This window comes from Python bivittatus, unplaced genomic scaffold, assembly GCF_059951505.1.
Source record: "Python bivittatus isolate LINGU-HERP-01145 unplaced genomic scaffold, Pbiv_v1 ctg000080_np1212, whole genome shotgun sequence".
NCBI classification, from domain to species: Eukaryota; Metazoa; Chordata; class Lepidosauria; order Squamata; family Pythonidae; genus Python; species Python bivittatus.
In genome coordinates, this window is record NW_028277035.1 from 4,962,603 (window position 1) to 4,977,779 (window position 15,177).

Sequence of the window (15,177 nt, forward strand, 5' to 3'; positions counted from 1 at the left end):
TGGCACATAATCAGTCAATCGTGTCCTTTCTCCTTTACAAGTACCATATCAAGATATTTTTAAATAGTTATTACTAAAAATCACAATTAAGAGTTAGTTACAGCTAAAACCCATTATTTCTTGTTTTCTTATTATGTTGCTGTTACATTATGGAAAACTGCTACTGATTTACTGTTTTATTGAACCTTGATAGTTATAACTTTCCTCGAGCATTCTCTGAGAACATAAAGATAGGGTATAGTTTTTAAATATATATACTTTACTTTCAATTTAGAAGCTGCATTCATGCTGGCAGCAGAGATAGTTAAAATATCTCATAAAAACAATCAATCTCAGAGAGCACCAAGGACTCCATAGTTAAAATATTCTCCATAAAATTTCCTCCTCTATTCCAGTAGTGGAAAGGAGAGAGGGAAAGCGAATATGACAAACTTATTTGCTCCACTTTCTCATATTGCAACTGCATTCAAAAAGGGAAGGATGATCCCTGTTAACCTCAATAATGGTTTCAATACAGAGTGCATATGAACGAAGGGACTTATGACCCGTGCCCAAAGTTATAGCCATTGTAGTACCCCCATGATCAAAATTTGGGCCCTTTGCATCCCACCCACACTGAGTACAGGGGCACGTTAACTCCCCCCACCAGCCTATCTCCCCACCATCTATGGCCTTTTGGGCCCCTGCCGCCCTGTGCTCCACTGCCCCAGCTGACAGTCTCCATCTTCTTGCTCCTGCTGCTGCTGATGCATGTCTGGCCTGCTAGGCAGGGTGGGGTTGGGCTTTGTACTCCAAAAAAAAAGCAGAAAGCAGCCCCTCAGCTGCAGTGTGCCAAAAAGCCCTCACACAAAGAGGCTTTTTGGTGCTGTGGCTCAGGAGCTGCTTTCTTTCTTTTCTTTTCCCCCACAGTGTGAAGCCCAACCCCAGCCTGGCCCAGCAGTCAGGTCAGGCATGCCTCGTCAGTGGTGGGAACAAGATGGCAAAGGTCAGCTGGGGTGGTGGAGCGCAGTGTGGTAGAGGTCTCAGAGAGCAGGGTGGCGAGGGCAACTGCGGCTGGGACTGGGCTGGGGTGGCTGCAGCTTCCTGGGGTGTGGCAAGCAGCCCCACAGTCATGCTGTTCTGGGACTGCTTGCCACACTGCCAAAAGGGCAGAGATTGGGGGGAGATAGGCAGGTAGGGCTAGCTAGAGGCAGTCTTTACCTTACTGAGGCTCAGGGCTGGATTGGGGTGGATACTCGCTTAACAACCCATGTTTCTCAGTTAACAACAGCAACTGGGACTGCCATTGTTAAGTGATGTGGTCACATGACATCTCGCTTTACAACTGCATCACTTAGCGACAGAAATTCCAGTTGTAAGTCGAGGACTAACTGTATAGGAATAAATGACGGCCAGTCAATTATATAATAAAAGCAAAGAGTCTTACTAAGGATGTTACTAGGAAGTAAATTATAGTGGTTTATTACAAAGAATGAGAAATACATTTTATCCTCGCTCAGCTGTGTTCTAGAGTGCAGCCCTTTTAATTTACAGAACTTAAGGAGAACTTTATGAGAATCAAGCCAACATCTCTGCAACATAATATGGATTGTGCTTACTGGTCAGGTTACAGAATCACATCATTTGAAGTGTTAAAGATTAATTTGGAATATCTATGAGAGGATCAGATTACACAGCAACATCTATTTCCAGCTCATAGGAACAATTTGGTTATAATTAGCTGTCATTCTTTTCCCATTTTCTTGGCTTCTGTTCTAGTCCTCCAACTCTCAGGGTAATTTTTGGCCACCACCAGTGGCTTAAATCCATGTGATGCAAAAATCCTTTATCATATTTATTTATTGTTTTGATCTACAAACATCCTGCTGGCTCATTTGTTCAGTATTGCAGGATTTTTTTTTTAATCTTCTGGTTCAACATGAGCAATACACAATGGATACAGTACATATATTTTCTTACTTTCATATCTTATACAGTTCTAACAACACATACTTTCTATTATTTATTTATTGCATTTATTTCCCACCATAATTAATTTGATTCTTGATGGCTATTTCAATGTCATTTATAATTCTAATTCTCTACTGATATTTTAATAGTATTTTAAATATTTTAATCTGTTTTTATTGTTAGACATCTTCAATAAATAAAATACTAAAATACTAAACATAAATATGTCTTTTCTTTTTACATGTAGATATTATTTTTTTCCTTTTTAAATAATGAAGTTTTCAGTTAAAAATTCTGATATCAATTATACAGCCAAAAATATCACATGACTAATAAACAACAGTAAAAAAGAAGAATACAAAAAGAATGCATAAAATGCTGCTAAAATTAAATTTATAAATCAGCAACCAACAAAAGAACATACATACAATTCATGGAGACATCCATATGGTATTCTTGGTAGCAATCTTTTTCCAAGATGCAGGTAGTTCTTGCTTAACAACCATTCATTCAGTGATAATTCGAAGTTAAGGAATGTTATAACCAGTCCTCGAAATTCTGGCTGCTGAAGCACCCTTGTGGTCACGTGTTCAAAATTTGGGTGCTTGGCAGCCCACCCACACTTCTCCCCCTACCTGCCTATCTCCTCCCCATCTTGGCCTTTTTTGGACTCCCTGCACTCTACTGCCTACCCCTGCTGCCCCTGCTACTGCCAGCTGATCTTCACTGTTGTCTTCCTGCTGCTGGCCCGCGATCCAGGCACTGGGTGAGTGTGCAGCCCGGGGATGTGTGAGGCAAGCGTGGCAGGGCAGCGAAGCCTCATCTGCTAAAGGGAGCTTGCTGGACCTGGCCAGGGAGGAGGCAGAGGGATGGGATGGCAAGGCAGTGGCGGCCGCTTCCCTGGGGAAGGTCTTTTCAGCAGACAAGGCTCTCCCACCTTGCCACACTTACCCCTTGATGCACGCATCCCAGGGCTGCATCCTCATCCAGTGCCTGGATCCTGGGGCAGCAGCAGGAGGAAGATGGCAAAGGTCAGCTGGGGGCAGCAGGGGTAGGCAGCTGAGTGCAGGGTGACCAAAAGGGCAGAGATGGGGGAGACAGGTGGGTGGGGAGAGTTGAAGCGGAGGCGAGCGTGGCAGGGCAGGACAAGCATAAGGTCCTGGCCTAACAACAGCACAGTCCTGCTCTAACAACCACAACTGGGACTACTGGGACTACTGGACTGGACTACTGGACCTGCCGTCACTAAGTGATACAGTCATGTGATGTTTTGCCTAACGACTGTTTTGCTTAAAGATGGAAATTCTGGTCCCAATTAGTGTCATTAAGCTAGGACTACTTGTACATTTTTTTACTTCACTGTCTAGTCTATAGGCCTGGTATTTTCTGGTGGCTTTCATTCAATGCAAACCAGATCCAGACTGGCTCTGCTTAGCTTTTTGGAGTCAATCAAAATAATACAGGTGCTATGGCTGGTGTGGGTCTTCCATGCTGGCGAAATGTTAGGAAACAAAACTTCCAGAACATGGCCACACAGCCCGGAAGACCCACACCAGCCATCGTATTCCGGCCGTGAAAGCCTTCGACAATACAATACAGGTGCTACTTAGCAGGACATACTCATACAGACTTATTTAATAACAATCACACATAATCAGAGAGCCACAAAGTTTTTTTTATCACTTAAAACAGCAATTGAATTGATGTGTCAATCATCAGCATAAGGGGAATCACTGTCACAGTGAAATCTCTGTTTGGTGGAGTGGGAGACAAAAGTACAGGTGTATGCTGAACCTGTACAAACCCACAGGACTCAATGGGACTTACTCCCAGGTAAGTATCTCTATGACTGCAGCCTAAGGTAATACAGATTAATTTATAAAACATTATCTTTTATTATACTGAGACTTTCCTGAATACATATAATTTAAATATGCATAAAATAGCTGAATCTCTACCTCAGGCCTGCACAACTTGTAGATGGGAAAGGGCCAGATTGATACCTTAAAAATAACTGCAGGTCAGAAAGGAATATTGGCACACCAATCAGCCGTTCAGCAGCTAACAGCGACAGAGCTGATGATGAAGGCTGGAAGTGTTGAAGGTGCTTGGCAGCGTGTCTTTGGGGGCAGAGGTGGCTGCAAGAAACTAGACATTGGTGGCGGCAATATTTGGCAGCAGTGGATTTGTTAAGTTTTCAGAAAACACCAGTGGGCTGCACAAGGATGCTTCGTGGGCTGCATGTTGTGCAGGCCTGCTCTGTTACTTGCTAAAAGAAGGCAAACGAAGGTTTACCTGAATCCTATGACTTTGTCCAAACAATACACTATGCCAGTTTAACCATGGTTTTAATAAACTACATTAGTTGGGTTCAACAACAGGCTAAGCTACAAATTTGTTTCAGCTTTATTGCCAGACTTGATAGCAAATCACTAATCTCCAAATATTAAACCTGTAATTCAATCCTTGCCTAGACTTGCAGAGGATTCCAAGACACAACTTAGTTGAATTAGAATATTTATTGTAGACAAGAAGTAAATCTCAAACACAAGAGTTAATACCCCGCTGCAAAGAAATCAGAAACGTATATATTCATGTTTTAGGTTTTAAATTCTAGACTTCTTCCTCTGGCCTTCTGAATTAACAGACACTTGGCAAGTTGCTTGGTTCTGAGATACGTTTACATAGTAGCCTGGAAAACACTAATTTGTGTTTCGCCAAGTTCAGCTGACATTACAGTGGTACCTCGGGATACGAACGTCTCTACTAACGAACTTTTCGGGTTACGACCAGCTCTGGCCGCAAAAATTTACCTCGATGTGTGAACTCCGCCTCGGGGTAGGGCCATTTTTCCGCCCTGACACATGGTCCGCGGCCATTTTCCCGCCCCTGAAACGTGGTCCGTGGCCATTTTCCCGCCCCTGACATGTGGTCCACGGCTGTTTTCCCGCTGCGCCGCGCCCAGCCGTTTTCCTGCCGCGCCGCGCCCAGCTGTTTTCCCGCCGCGCCGCGCCCGGCCGTTTTCCCGCCCCTGACGCATGGTCTGCGGACGCCAGAACGTATTAACGGTAATTACACTTATGGGAAAATTTGCTTCGGGGTGCGACCAAATTCGGAGGGCGGAACAGATTAACTGGATTTACATTGAACCCTATGGGGAAATTTGCGTCGGGTTACGACCAACTCGGGATACGCCCAGAGTCACGGAACGGATTAAGTTCGTATCCCGAGGTACCACTGTATGTGTTATCCCAGCATATGACTGTCTTATTTTCTGTAAGCATCTTCCACTCAAGAAATCAGCAACATCCAAAGGACAAAGTCCTGTCTTACATCACTGATTGCATAACTTTCTTTTCAGTTCCTTTCAACATATCTCTCTGAACTATTTCTGTTCCCCTTCATAATCCCCTTGATTATGATTATTCTTTACACTCCATATATTATTTAAAATTATATTTATTTTAATTATATTTAAAATTAAAATTATGAAGCTGATCATGTCATTTGTTTGCAAAAGCAAGTAAAAATAGACTATATGTCTATCCAAACAACAGAACATGCTTACTAAGGGGACTGTCACATTGATCTGTAAAGAACAACTATATAGTTGAAAGCAGTAAGCAAGTACGCTTAACCAAGTTGTCACAAGGAATTCTGTTTTTCATTTTCTGTTTCTCCAAAAGATAGAAGCATTAAAAGAGCTCATTTTCCCCATCTTGTTCTTTTGAAATGGCTGAACCATAACCCTGAAACTTTACAGTACATGTTCAGCCTGAGGCAAAAAGCTTTTCACAGAATGTTTCTCTGCCTGAATGGTTTAAGTTTGCCAAATTAAATTGAAAAGAGAGTTTTATAGGAGATACAAGACCTATAATGAGGAACTTGTTAACATATATGAAAGTCTTACAGCATTTAAGGTAACTCTTAATTAGGTTATCTGTTCATATTTACATCACTTTATTACAGTTATGGACACTGAAGCTTCTTCAAAAGCATGCTATCAGCAGGGCCGTGTAGATGCTGCAATTCTGAAGCAGCAAAGAAATAATACAGTTGTAAATGGATGCACATCTACTTCCTGAGAATAACAGTGTCCGTTCAAGTATGTGTGAGTGTGTGTTTATTTATCTAAAGGGTGGAAAAGCTCTATTTGAAAGAGTAGCAAGAATAGTTGTCAATGTCTACTGAAATCCTAGAAGCCAGAATGATGACCAAATAATACTATTACTAATAATACTAAGTAATTGGAGCAGGAATATCAACACCCTTGCCTCTGTAACAGAACCTCAAATTATATAAAATAAGGGAAGTTATGCATAGCTTACTTACAGTATATAAATAATACAGGTCACAGAACTTCTCTTGGTAAATAGATATCAGTTTGCAAAAGATCACACAGCCATGGCTACAGTGATGAGGCTTGAGAACCCTTTCTAAATAACTGTAATCTTGCAGTACTACGACCTACAGTGCGATCACAGCATCAATTAAGCTCTATTAATAGATAATAGACACTGACTGAACATCACCACCAAAGCAACATACTGTGTCACATTTTTAATGATATCACTGGGCCAATATTCACTGTCTTTGTTGGTAAACATACATGAAACTCTAGGATAATCAACTCTCTGAAGAGGTAGGTTGAATCAGATGTTTCAATCAATGAGATAACTATCAGGTGAAATTTGCAGGGCCCTCACCTATGGGGGGGGGGAACCCAGATACACAATGGATGCTATACCACTGTAATCTCCACTGTGTATCATGAACTTCATGCTCCAATCAACGAGATGTGTACAGAACTCAGTAAAAAGAATGAATAAACATAAGACTAGAAATCATTGCCAAACACTTTGGCTTCTATCAGTCCATGGTCAGGCAGATAGTGTAAAGAAAATGCAACATCACCATTACTCTTCTCAGAAGTAGTTGTAAAAAAAAAAAAATCATACAAAGAATAAGGTCTAAAATACTCTGGGAGTCTCAAAAAATCCAGGTCACTCTTGCATTATCTGATGTCACTATTCATGAGCCCATCATAAGGGAAACAATGAACATGAGTGGTATGCATAGAAGTATTTAAAAAAAAAAACCCTATCACTCTTCAGAAAGCAGTAGCCTCTTAGCTCAAGTTTGCCAGAAATTGGATTCTCCGTGCCCTTACTATAGCCAAAAGAGTGATACTGCAGCATTGGAAAAATAAATGTATGGCCTCATTTATTCAATGGATTGAAGACCTGATTGTGCCTGCCACTTATGAGCAGATTGCCTATAGATGTAGACTTTGTATGGACAAGTATATTGAAATATGGGACTCATTTATACAAAATACAGTAGTTTAAAAATATATTATAGTTATTATAAACCTATTAGAAATATATATGTACTTGAATAATATTTGTATTAGATAAGTATATATAGAAGTGAAATTGTTAATTGCTTTGATATATTAACATTTTTTTCTCTTTGTTGTATTTTTTCTTTTTCTTTTTGTTAAACTACTTTATGTATTTTTTTCTTCTTTTTGTAATTTAAAAAAAAAAAGTTTGTCAGAAATCACCTGGATAATCCAGCAAGCTACTGGGACAATGTTTTATGAACAGATGAAATGAAAGTAGAAACTTTTGCCAATAATGAGAAATGTGATGTTCGGAGAAAATGAAACAATTCATTCCAACATAAGAACCTTACCCCAGCTATGCAGCACAGCAGTAGGAGTCAATAGTTTGGGGCTGCTTTGCAGCCTCATGACTTAGATGGTTCACAATTATTGTAGGAGCAATGGATCCTGGAAAGTATGAGCAAATTCTGCAGGGGAATGTCAGGGTATCCATCTGGGTCATGGTCATATAGTACAACAACAATCTTAAGCACACAAGTAAATCTACCAAAAAAAAAAAAAAGACTGAAATAGAAGAAATTCCATGTTTTGGAATGGCCAAGCTAAATGAATGGCTCTGTGTCAAGATGAAGGGAAGTTTCAAGTGGCATACTGGATGAGAGTTTAGAAAATGGGATTATCAATTTTGCAGATGACACAAAAATGGGGAGCAGGGATAGTAACAGCTTCAAAGACAATTTCATGATTCAAGAGGATCTTGCAAAACTTGCAATGAGCAGAAACCATCAAGGTTAATTTCAACAGGGACAAATGCAAAGTTATACAGTTAGGTAGGAAAAATTAAAGGCCTGGACTGAGGGACTGCAGTACATGTAAAAAAGAACTGGGTATCTTGGTGGATCAAATGCCAAAAAGAAGCAACAATGTGATACAGCTGCATAAAAAAGCAAAACAATCTAGGCTCCATCAGCAGAAGTGCAGTATCAAGAACAAGAGAAGCCATCATTCCTCTCTATTCTCCATTATTCAGACTACACCTAGAACACTGCATCCAATTCTGGGCATCAGATTTTACGAAGGAGATTAATAAAGTGAAGCATGTCCAGAAAGGAGCATCCAAGATGGTAAAGAGTCTGGAGGGAAAAACATATAAGGAATGTTTGGAGGCACTGTGTTTGCTTAGTCTGGAGAATAGAAAATTGTAAAGAAATGATAGCTGTCTTCAAATATTGGAATCCCTATCATGTAGAAGGTGGGACAGAATTGTTCAGAATCGTTCCAAAAGGACAAGATGCAATAGGTTCAAATTATAACAAACTATCATCTGACTGGGTATTGGGTACATTTTTTTTAACACAGCTATTTAAAAATAGAACAGACTGCCTTGAAAGATGGTAGACTGTCAGGGACTTAAATTGGCTAATGAGGTTGGAAAGGATCTTCAAGATTCTTTCCAACCCTTACATTCTATGCTTCTAAAATAAATGTATCACATTTTTAATTATTAAAATTCTCTTTGTTTTTGCTCAACAGACTAATCTATATATTTGTGAATAAACTGAGAATTTTATGTGCCAAAATGCACCCAAAAAATTGGGTTCTGCTTATCCGCGGATGGGCTTTGTTTTCATGTTGTTTTCAATTCTGTAGTCTTCTCCAAGTCTCTTTAGTAGACAATTAAGTATTGCTTAACTAGTATTTTAAACACATATTAAGTTGAAATTCTGGTGTTAAATGTATCACAACTGATTTAGAGTTTGAGATAATATAAATAAAATTACCATTAAAAACATCCACGTCTTTATTTCCAGATAGAGTTTTTATGCCAAATAAACTGAAAAATCAAGCTTATTTAGGTGGCAGAACCTAGCCAACCTTGAAAAGTTAAGTGGGGTGAACACAGTTCATATACGGATGGTGTCCAGCAGGAAATAGCGTAGGGAAGGCTAGACTGGGGAGTCAAAAACATCCCAGAAATAATACCCACTTCCATATTGCTGCTAAGAAAGTTACATAAACAGGTCTATAAATTCACTAGAACTGAAGCTTGACCTAAAGAAAATTGTACTTGAACAGTAAACCAGAATATTACATTATATGATATTCTTATACATCTGAAAAATTTTAAACAAAATGTGTACTTAAAGCACTTAAGTACAAGATACTTACTCAGGTAAGTAAAAACCAAGATAAAACACTTTATCAACCTTAAGTTTGAACTTACCAACCTTCAAATTTAAGTGACTACCCTAGATGAGTAACTTCTGAAAGTCAAGAAATAGTTCAATTATGCTTGCTATGTTTGAAACAAAGGTGAATGGGGAAGAAGAGCTAATGAAAAGAATATCCAAGCAGCCACTGCAACAAGATATTTGATGCATAACTAAGAAAGGATAAAATATAAATTATGTATGAGAAATCCAAGTTCGAATAGCATCTCATTGTATGTCCCAACATTTTACAAAATATTTTATTAATAAAACAATTTGTGTGTTATGTCAGAGGTTCCCAAGCCTTCTCGGTTCATGGCACCCTTAGTGTCTCAGTAATTTTTTCATGGCAAGCCTAGCAGTTCCCAAACTGTGCATCATGGTGCTCTGGGGACAGTTAGGACAATTCCATTTATTAAATAGTAAAATACCCTGTGGCACCCCTGTGAGTTCGCTGTAGCGCCTTGGGGCACAGCAACACAGAGTTTGGGAATCACGACACTTATTCAAAGGCAAACATATAAACAGAAATGTTCTCAACAGCTATCATGCTACTCAAAGTTAATGGAAACCTGCCTGATACCATCATTTTAGGAGCAATACATCAGGCTTTAAGGGAGATCTGTCAGCTGGCTTCAGCACTTCCTAAATTTTTAATTTTCCTGTTGTAACTTTAAAAGTGCATGAAATTTGGTGCATACTCTCTAGGACAGGAAGAAGTAACCTATTGCCTTTGAGATGATTTTATCTGCAAAACCTGCTTCCTGGATTGCCCTTCCCTAAATTTGTGTTTTAGGCACCTCATGAATATACTTATCCATAGCTTACTATATTTATTCAGTTGCTTAGTTCACCCAATACTATAGGCTACAATCTAACCAATTATGTTTCAGCCTAGTCAGGCATAACTTTCACACAGGAAAGATCATGTGCAGCATACTGTACAAATAAAGCCTATGTGGGAAGTTCTTCCCCTTTCACCTCCCACTTTATTTTATGTATGTATGTATGTATGTATGTATGTATGTTTGCGTGCATGTGTATTTTGCAGTGAATGTTTTTGATTCATAATAATTTTAAAATACAGTGACTTTATATATGGATGCTATATATAGAAATAAATGTTATAAAGCCAGTATGGTGTAGTAATATTCACGTCCATTCTCAGGCAATTTATTGAATGATTTGGGGCTGCCTCTATCTCTAAGACCAACCTACCTCACATAATTTTCATTATGTGAAAATTGGAAGACAGAATGCAGTGTTTACCACCTTGAACTTGTTAAGGAAAGGCAAATATAAATTCAACAAATAATAATTCCCATAAATCTTAACTACTGTCCAAAGTAGCTGGGTTTATTGAGCCATGTTGTTGAGTTGGGCAGCCATATTAATGCTCTAAATAAATAAATTTATGAGATTTGATCCAAACTATATGAAGGACACCAAAAATTAATCAGAATAAGCACATTTCTCTACAGGAAGCCCATGATATATATGAAAATAAAAAATACCAGATAAGATGGATTCAAAATTAATAGTGGGACAGGAATGTGATGCCCATTTTCTCTCACAATAATGTATGAATCATTTCCAGAAATAATATGGACCAGCTCTGGGGTCCCAGCAATTCAGTTAGACAATACAAGATTTCTCTCTTTGCAGGAATTATCTGGTTCATTGTAAAGAAAAAAGTATGTCATGGTTATGAAACTGCTGGATCTTAACTGGGTGATATAAATCTAGCAATCATCACAGTCATATTCCCAAATACACAAGATAAGCAATCAATCTTTGAAAATGACAGGAGGCGGCTGGGATAAACAAAAACAACACTCTTTGGAACTTCTTACACATGGAGCTCTTTGTTATATTGTGGTGTGATTGGTTTGGGCTTCGAATGTTATATGAACCTAGACACTGTGGTTTATAACTTTTGATTAATAGCTTAGCATGGTTTGTGAAGCCAACCAATTGTGGTTGACTCAATAAACCATGATTAACTAGGTCATAGTTAGAGTGATGTATAATCCAATCAATAGATTGACCGACCTCAGAACTTTGGAATACATTTTATTTTAGAAACAATAATGTGTTAACTGAAAGACAAGTACATCTAAAGAGAAAGTCTTTCTCCTTCACTATGATCTGAAATGCACAGAGAAAGATAGACATGCACACCCCATTTTACCTGTTTTAACATTCCTAAGGCAACTATTTTGCTCCAAGAATTGACCAAAGGCCTTAAAACAGTAGGCACTCATAACTAGCAAGGATGAACAATTACAATACAAGCCAGAACATCCTGTAATTTCTTATTTCTGTATCTCTAACACCTAGAAGATTTTTTCTTTCCATAGTCATATGTGTTTTAAAGCATACTGCGTATTTATAAATGATTAAATTCAAAGTCTTTTCTTAAAAAAACATGAAATTTGTGCTATCTTAATCTTCTGTTCTCTTCTCTGAATGGCCACAGTCACATATAGTTTTATAAAGATCAAGGGTGGACTAACAGCCCAACTTTTCCAAGTTAGGAGGAACGTGGGTTTTTTACCAAGAGTATTTGCTAAATACTTTAGTATAATCTGTCCTGCCTATTCTGTAAGAACTCAGAGGAAAAAAAACAATTTGAAATTTCTCTCTCTTCTGGTCTCTTAACACAGAGATTGAAGGCTAGAGTGGCTTGCAAAATAATAGAGGTGCCTCTTCTTTGAATCCTTTTTTAATCATCCCTCAGGTATGCAGGGGAAAATGAAATAAGAATAGAAAGTTGATGGGAGAGACCAAGCCTTCCCTCATTCCACCAACAGAGCCTCTGACCTTGCTCAAGCCACTTTTTAAAATAATTATTTCCAATAGTATGGAAAAACAAACAAACAAGAGCTGGAGATTGTTCCTAATTTAACTGGGTTGTTCTTGCTTTCTTCAGTTGTCTGCTTGCATGGAACTAGGTTAATTACATAAGGGAAGTGCTAGCAAGGGCAAAGATGCATTATGCAAACACAACCAATGTCAAAGAACAAGCCTTCAAGGTGAGGACAAGGAGACCTGATATTCCAGATTTTCTGAATGTTGCCTTCTCTTTCTTTCATGATGGCAATGTGAAGCTAAGATTCCACTTTTTCTCACCTGGTGGCAATGCTCTAAAATCCACTCATTTAGGCCTGAGATTTTGTCCATTATGAAACCCATTATTGACAGTATTATGCCTTATGCCCTCTGGTGGTACTACTCAATAATTCTCTCCTGCTAATTTATCTGCTTGGTGCACCTGCTCAGAAAAGCAACTTTTTAAAAATCATTCTGCAAGGAAGAACATTAAAACTCTTTTTACAGGATTATGGTTCAGTGCAGTGAGGAAGTTACAACAATGTATCTTCAGAAATGTGGTGATTTTTCATTAGCCTTATTAACCAAACTGGAACCAATATTTATAATTTGGCTGTGATGGTATATCCAAATTTGTACTGCAGTGATTGTGAATCCGACTTTGTAAAAATTACTCTCTCTGAACTGTATTTATTAATATATCACTTGCATACATTGGATTACTGCAGGGATATGCAAAAATTGTGTCCCAGTCTATTTTTGGTCTATAAGTACAATAAGCCTAGATCACTGACTACAGTGACCAGGTTTATGAGAGTTATCATCCAAAATATTTTGAGGGCCCCAGGCTGCTTCATATTTAATTTCAGGGAAATCTCTTTATATTTTTGCTCTTTATTCTTATATTTTATTGTATTAAAAACAGATGGGAAAAAGGTTTTTAAAATAAACCCAGCATAGTATATTTACTGCAAAGCTCTCGATGACCACTAGATGGCAGAACAAACACTCAGAAAACTGTAACCCATTGCTGTCCTCTATTGGTCATTTGTATTTTTGCAGTACTAATATGGTACCCCTTATTTAGATTTTATGTTTTAATTGGGCATGTTATTTTCTGTAAGCCTTCAGGAATATACAACCCAAATAATTAATAGGATACTAAAATATATTGCAGTTTAAATAATATATGATTAAGTATTACAACAACAAACTCTAAAAATGTTTTATATTGAGATTGGCTTTACACTTCACTTGGACTATATTGTGAAATACTTTGACTTTATTAAGCTTGGTACTGTGGCTTCAGTAAGTTTGATAATGCAACTATAATAAATGTAATAAAATAAAAATAACAACAACTACTACTACTACTCAATCATCACTCCAACTAGGAATTCCATATGTAGTTGAGTGTATGGAATTTTCTTCGGGCAAGTGAGCAAGCTAATGAATGAGGGCCAAAATGCTCTATGCCTGCTTCAATTCAACAACCTTTCCTTCATGCCAATATAGAATGGCAAGAGACTACAGAGTGAAAGAAAGACAGAGAACCTCATTTCTTCTTCTGATTCTGGGTTACTTGTTTTATCCAAATAAAAGAAGCCCCCTTTTAAATAAAAAGCATGCAGTTAAAGTTCTTGGAAAGATAGTAACTATAAAGGTCTCAGTAACAAAGCTGAATTAAATAAATACTTTCATTCATCTAGCTTCTCAAATACTATGAGTTCATAACATGCTCATTTTTGCTAGTAGTAAATGAGTGCCAAGCAAGTTCACCAAGCAAAAACGATTTCCAACAAAAATTAAAATAGTGGCTCTCACTTCAATAAATGCTTTTGTTTGTTCAGATTAGTTGCCATCACTTACTATCCATTAAGGGATATCAATTTTTTTCATCTGAGTTATTGAAAGTTTTTTTTTTTTAAACGAAGCATGGAATATTGAAATGAAACAATGAACGATAATGTGGCACCTGTTCTGAAACCATATTCTTTAATTTTATATTTGAATATGCATCTGCAGAGCACAGGTGTACAGTAAACCCAAAAACAAAAGATGTTTTCTATTCTTAGAAGAATCATTCAAATAAACTGGAATAATTTCTAAATTGGTATCATTCCAAGGTCAGGAAACTCTTCATTTGGGAGCATGTTTCTCACAAATACATTTCAGTATAAAGTATAAATCATCAGTGTAGTGGATTACTTCATTTAGGTCTGTGTAGTTATACTCATGGGGTAGCTGAAAATTCTGGAAACTGTCACCAAACGTAACTGGATGGGATCTGGTTAAAAAGGGCTACAAGCATAATTTAACCAGGCTGATGTGAGATAATGTTCAATGCATCAGGCTGCTTTCCTCTGAGAAAGCTCAGAAAATATTCACTTCAAAATATTAGAAGGATATTCACTTTTATGAAGCAGTCCTACTTATCAAATCCCAAAAGCTCTGATCAAGTGCAAGTGTCTTTGGGAGAAAGAGTAAGGAATCTCTTTCACGTGGCCTAATTCCAGCTAACATGATCTCCCTATATACATTTAGAAAAGGACAATGAAAATTATGTTGCAGGCATTAAATAGAGATTCTAATATAAAGTATAGTTCATAAATGTAAAAGAAAATTAAAAGGATGAGATTTTGTAGTATCTGTACTTTTAAAAAGGAATAAGGAAAAAAAGTACTAAAACTGTAACAAAAAGTAAGTCAAAGTATTCTACACACACACACACATACACAGAGGCATTATTTTCTAGTTATATCTAAATCTTAATTCTAAATGTGGCACTATTTCGGAAACATAAGAATGCAAAATACAGACATTCATTATCTTACAGGC

At 37.7% G+C, this 15,177-nt stretch overlaps 1 protein-coding gene across 8 annotated transcripts in view; it reads right to left on the minus strand.

The window, feature by feature from the left end:
- The window catches only part of TNRC6C (trinucleotide repeat containing adaptor 6C), a 156,268-nt gene that overhangs the window by 132,283 nt on the left and 8,808 nt on the right, over window positions 1–15,177 (minus strand). The window lies entirely within an intron of this gene.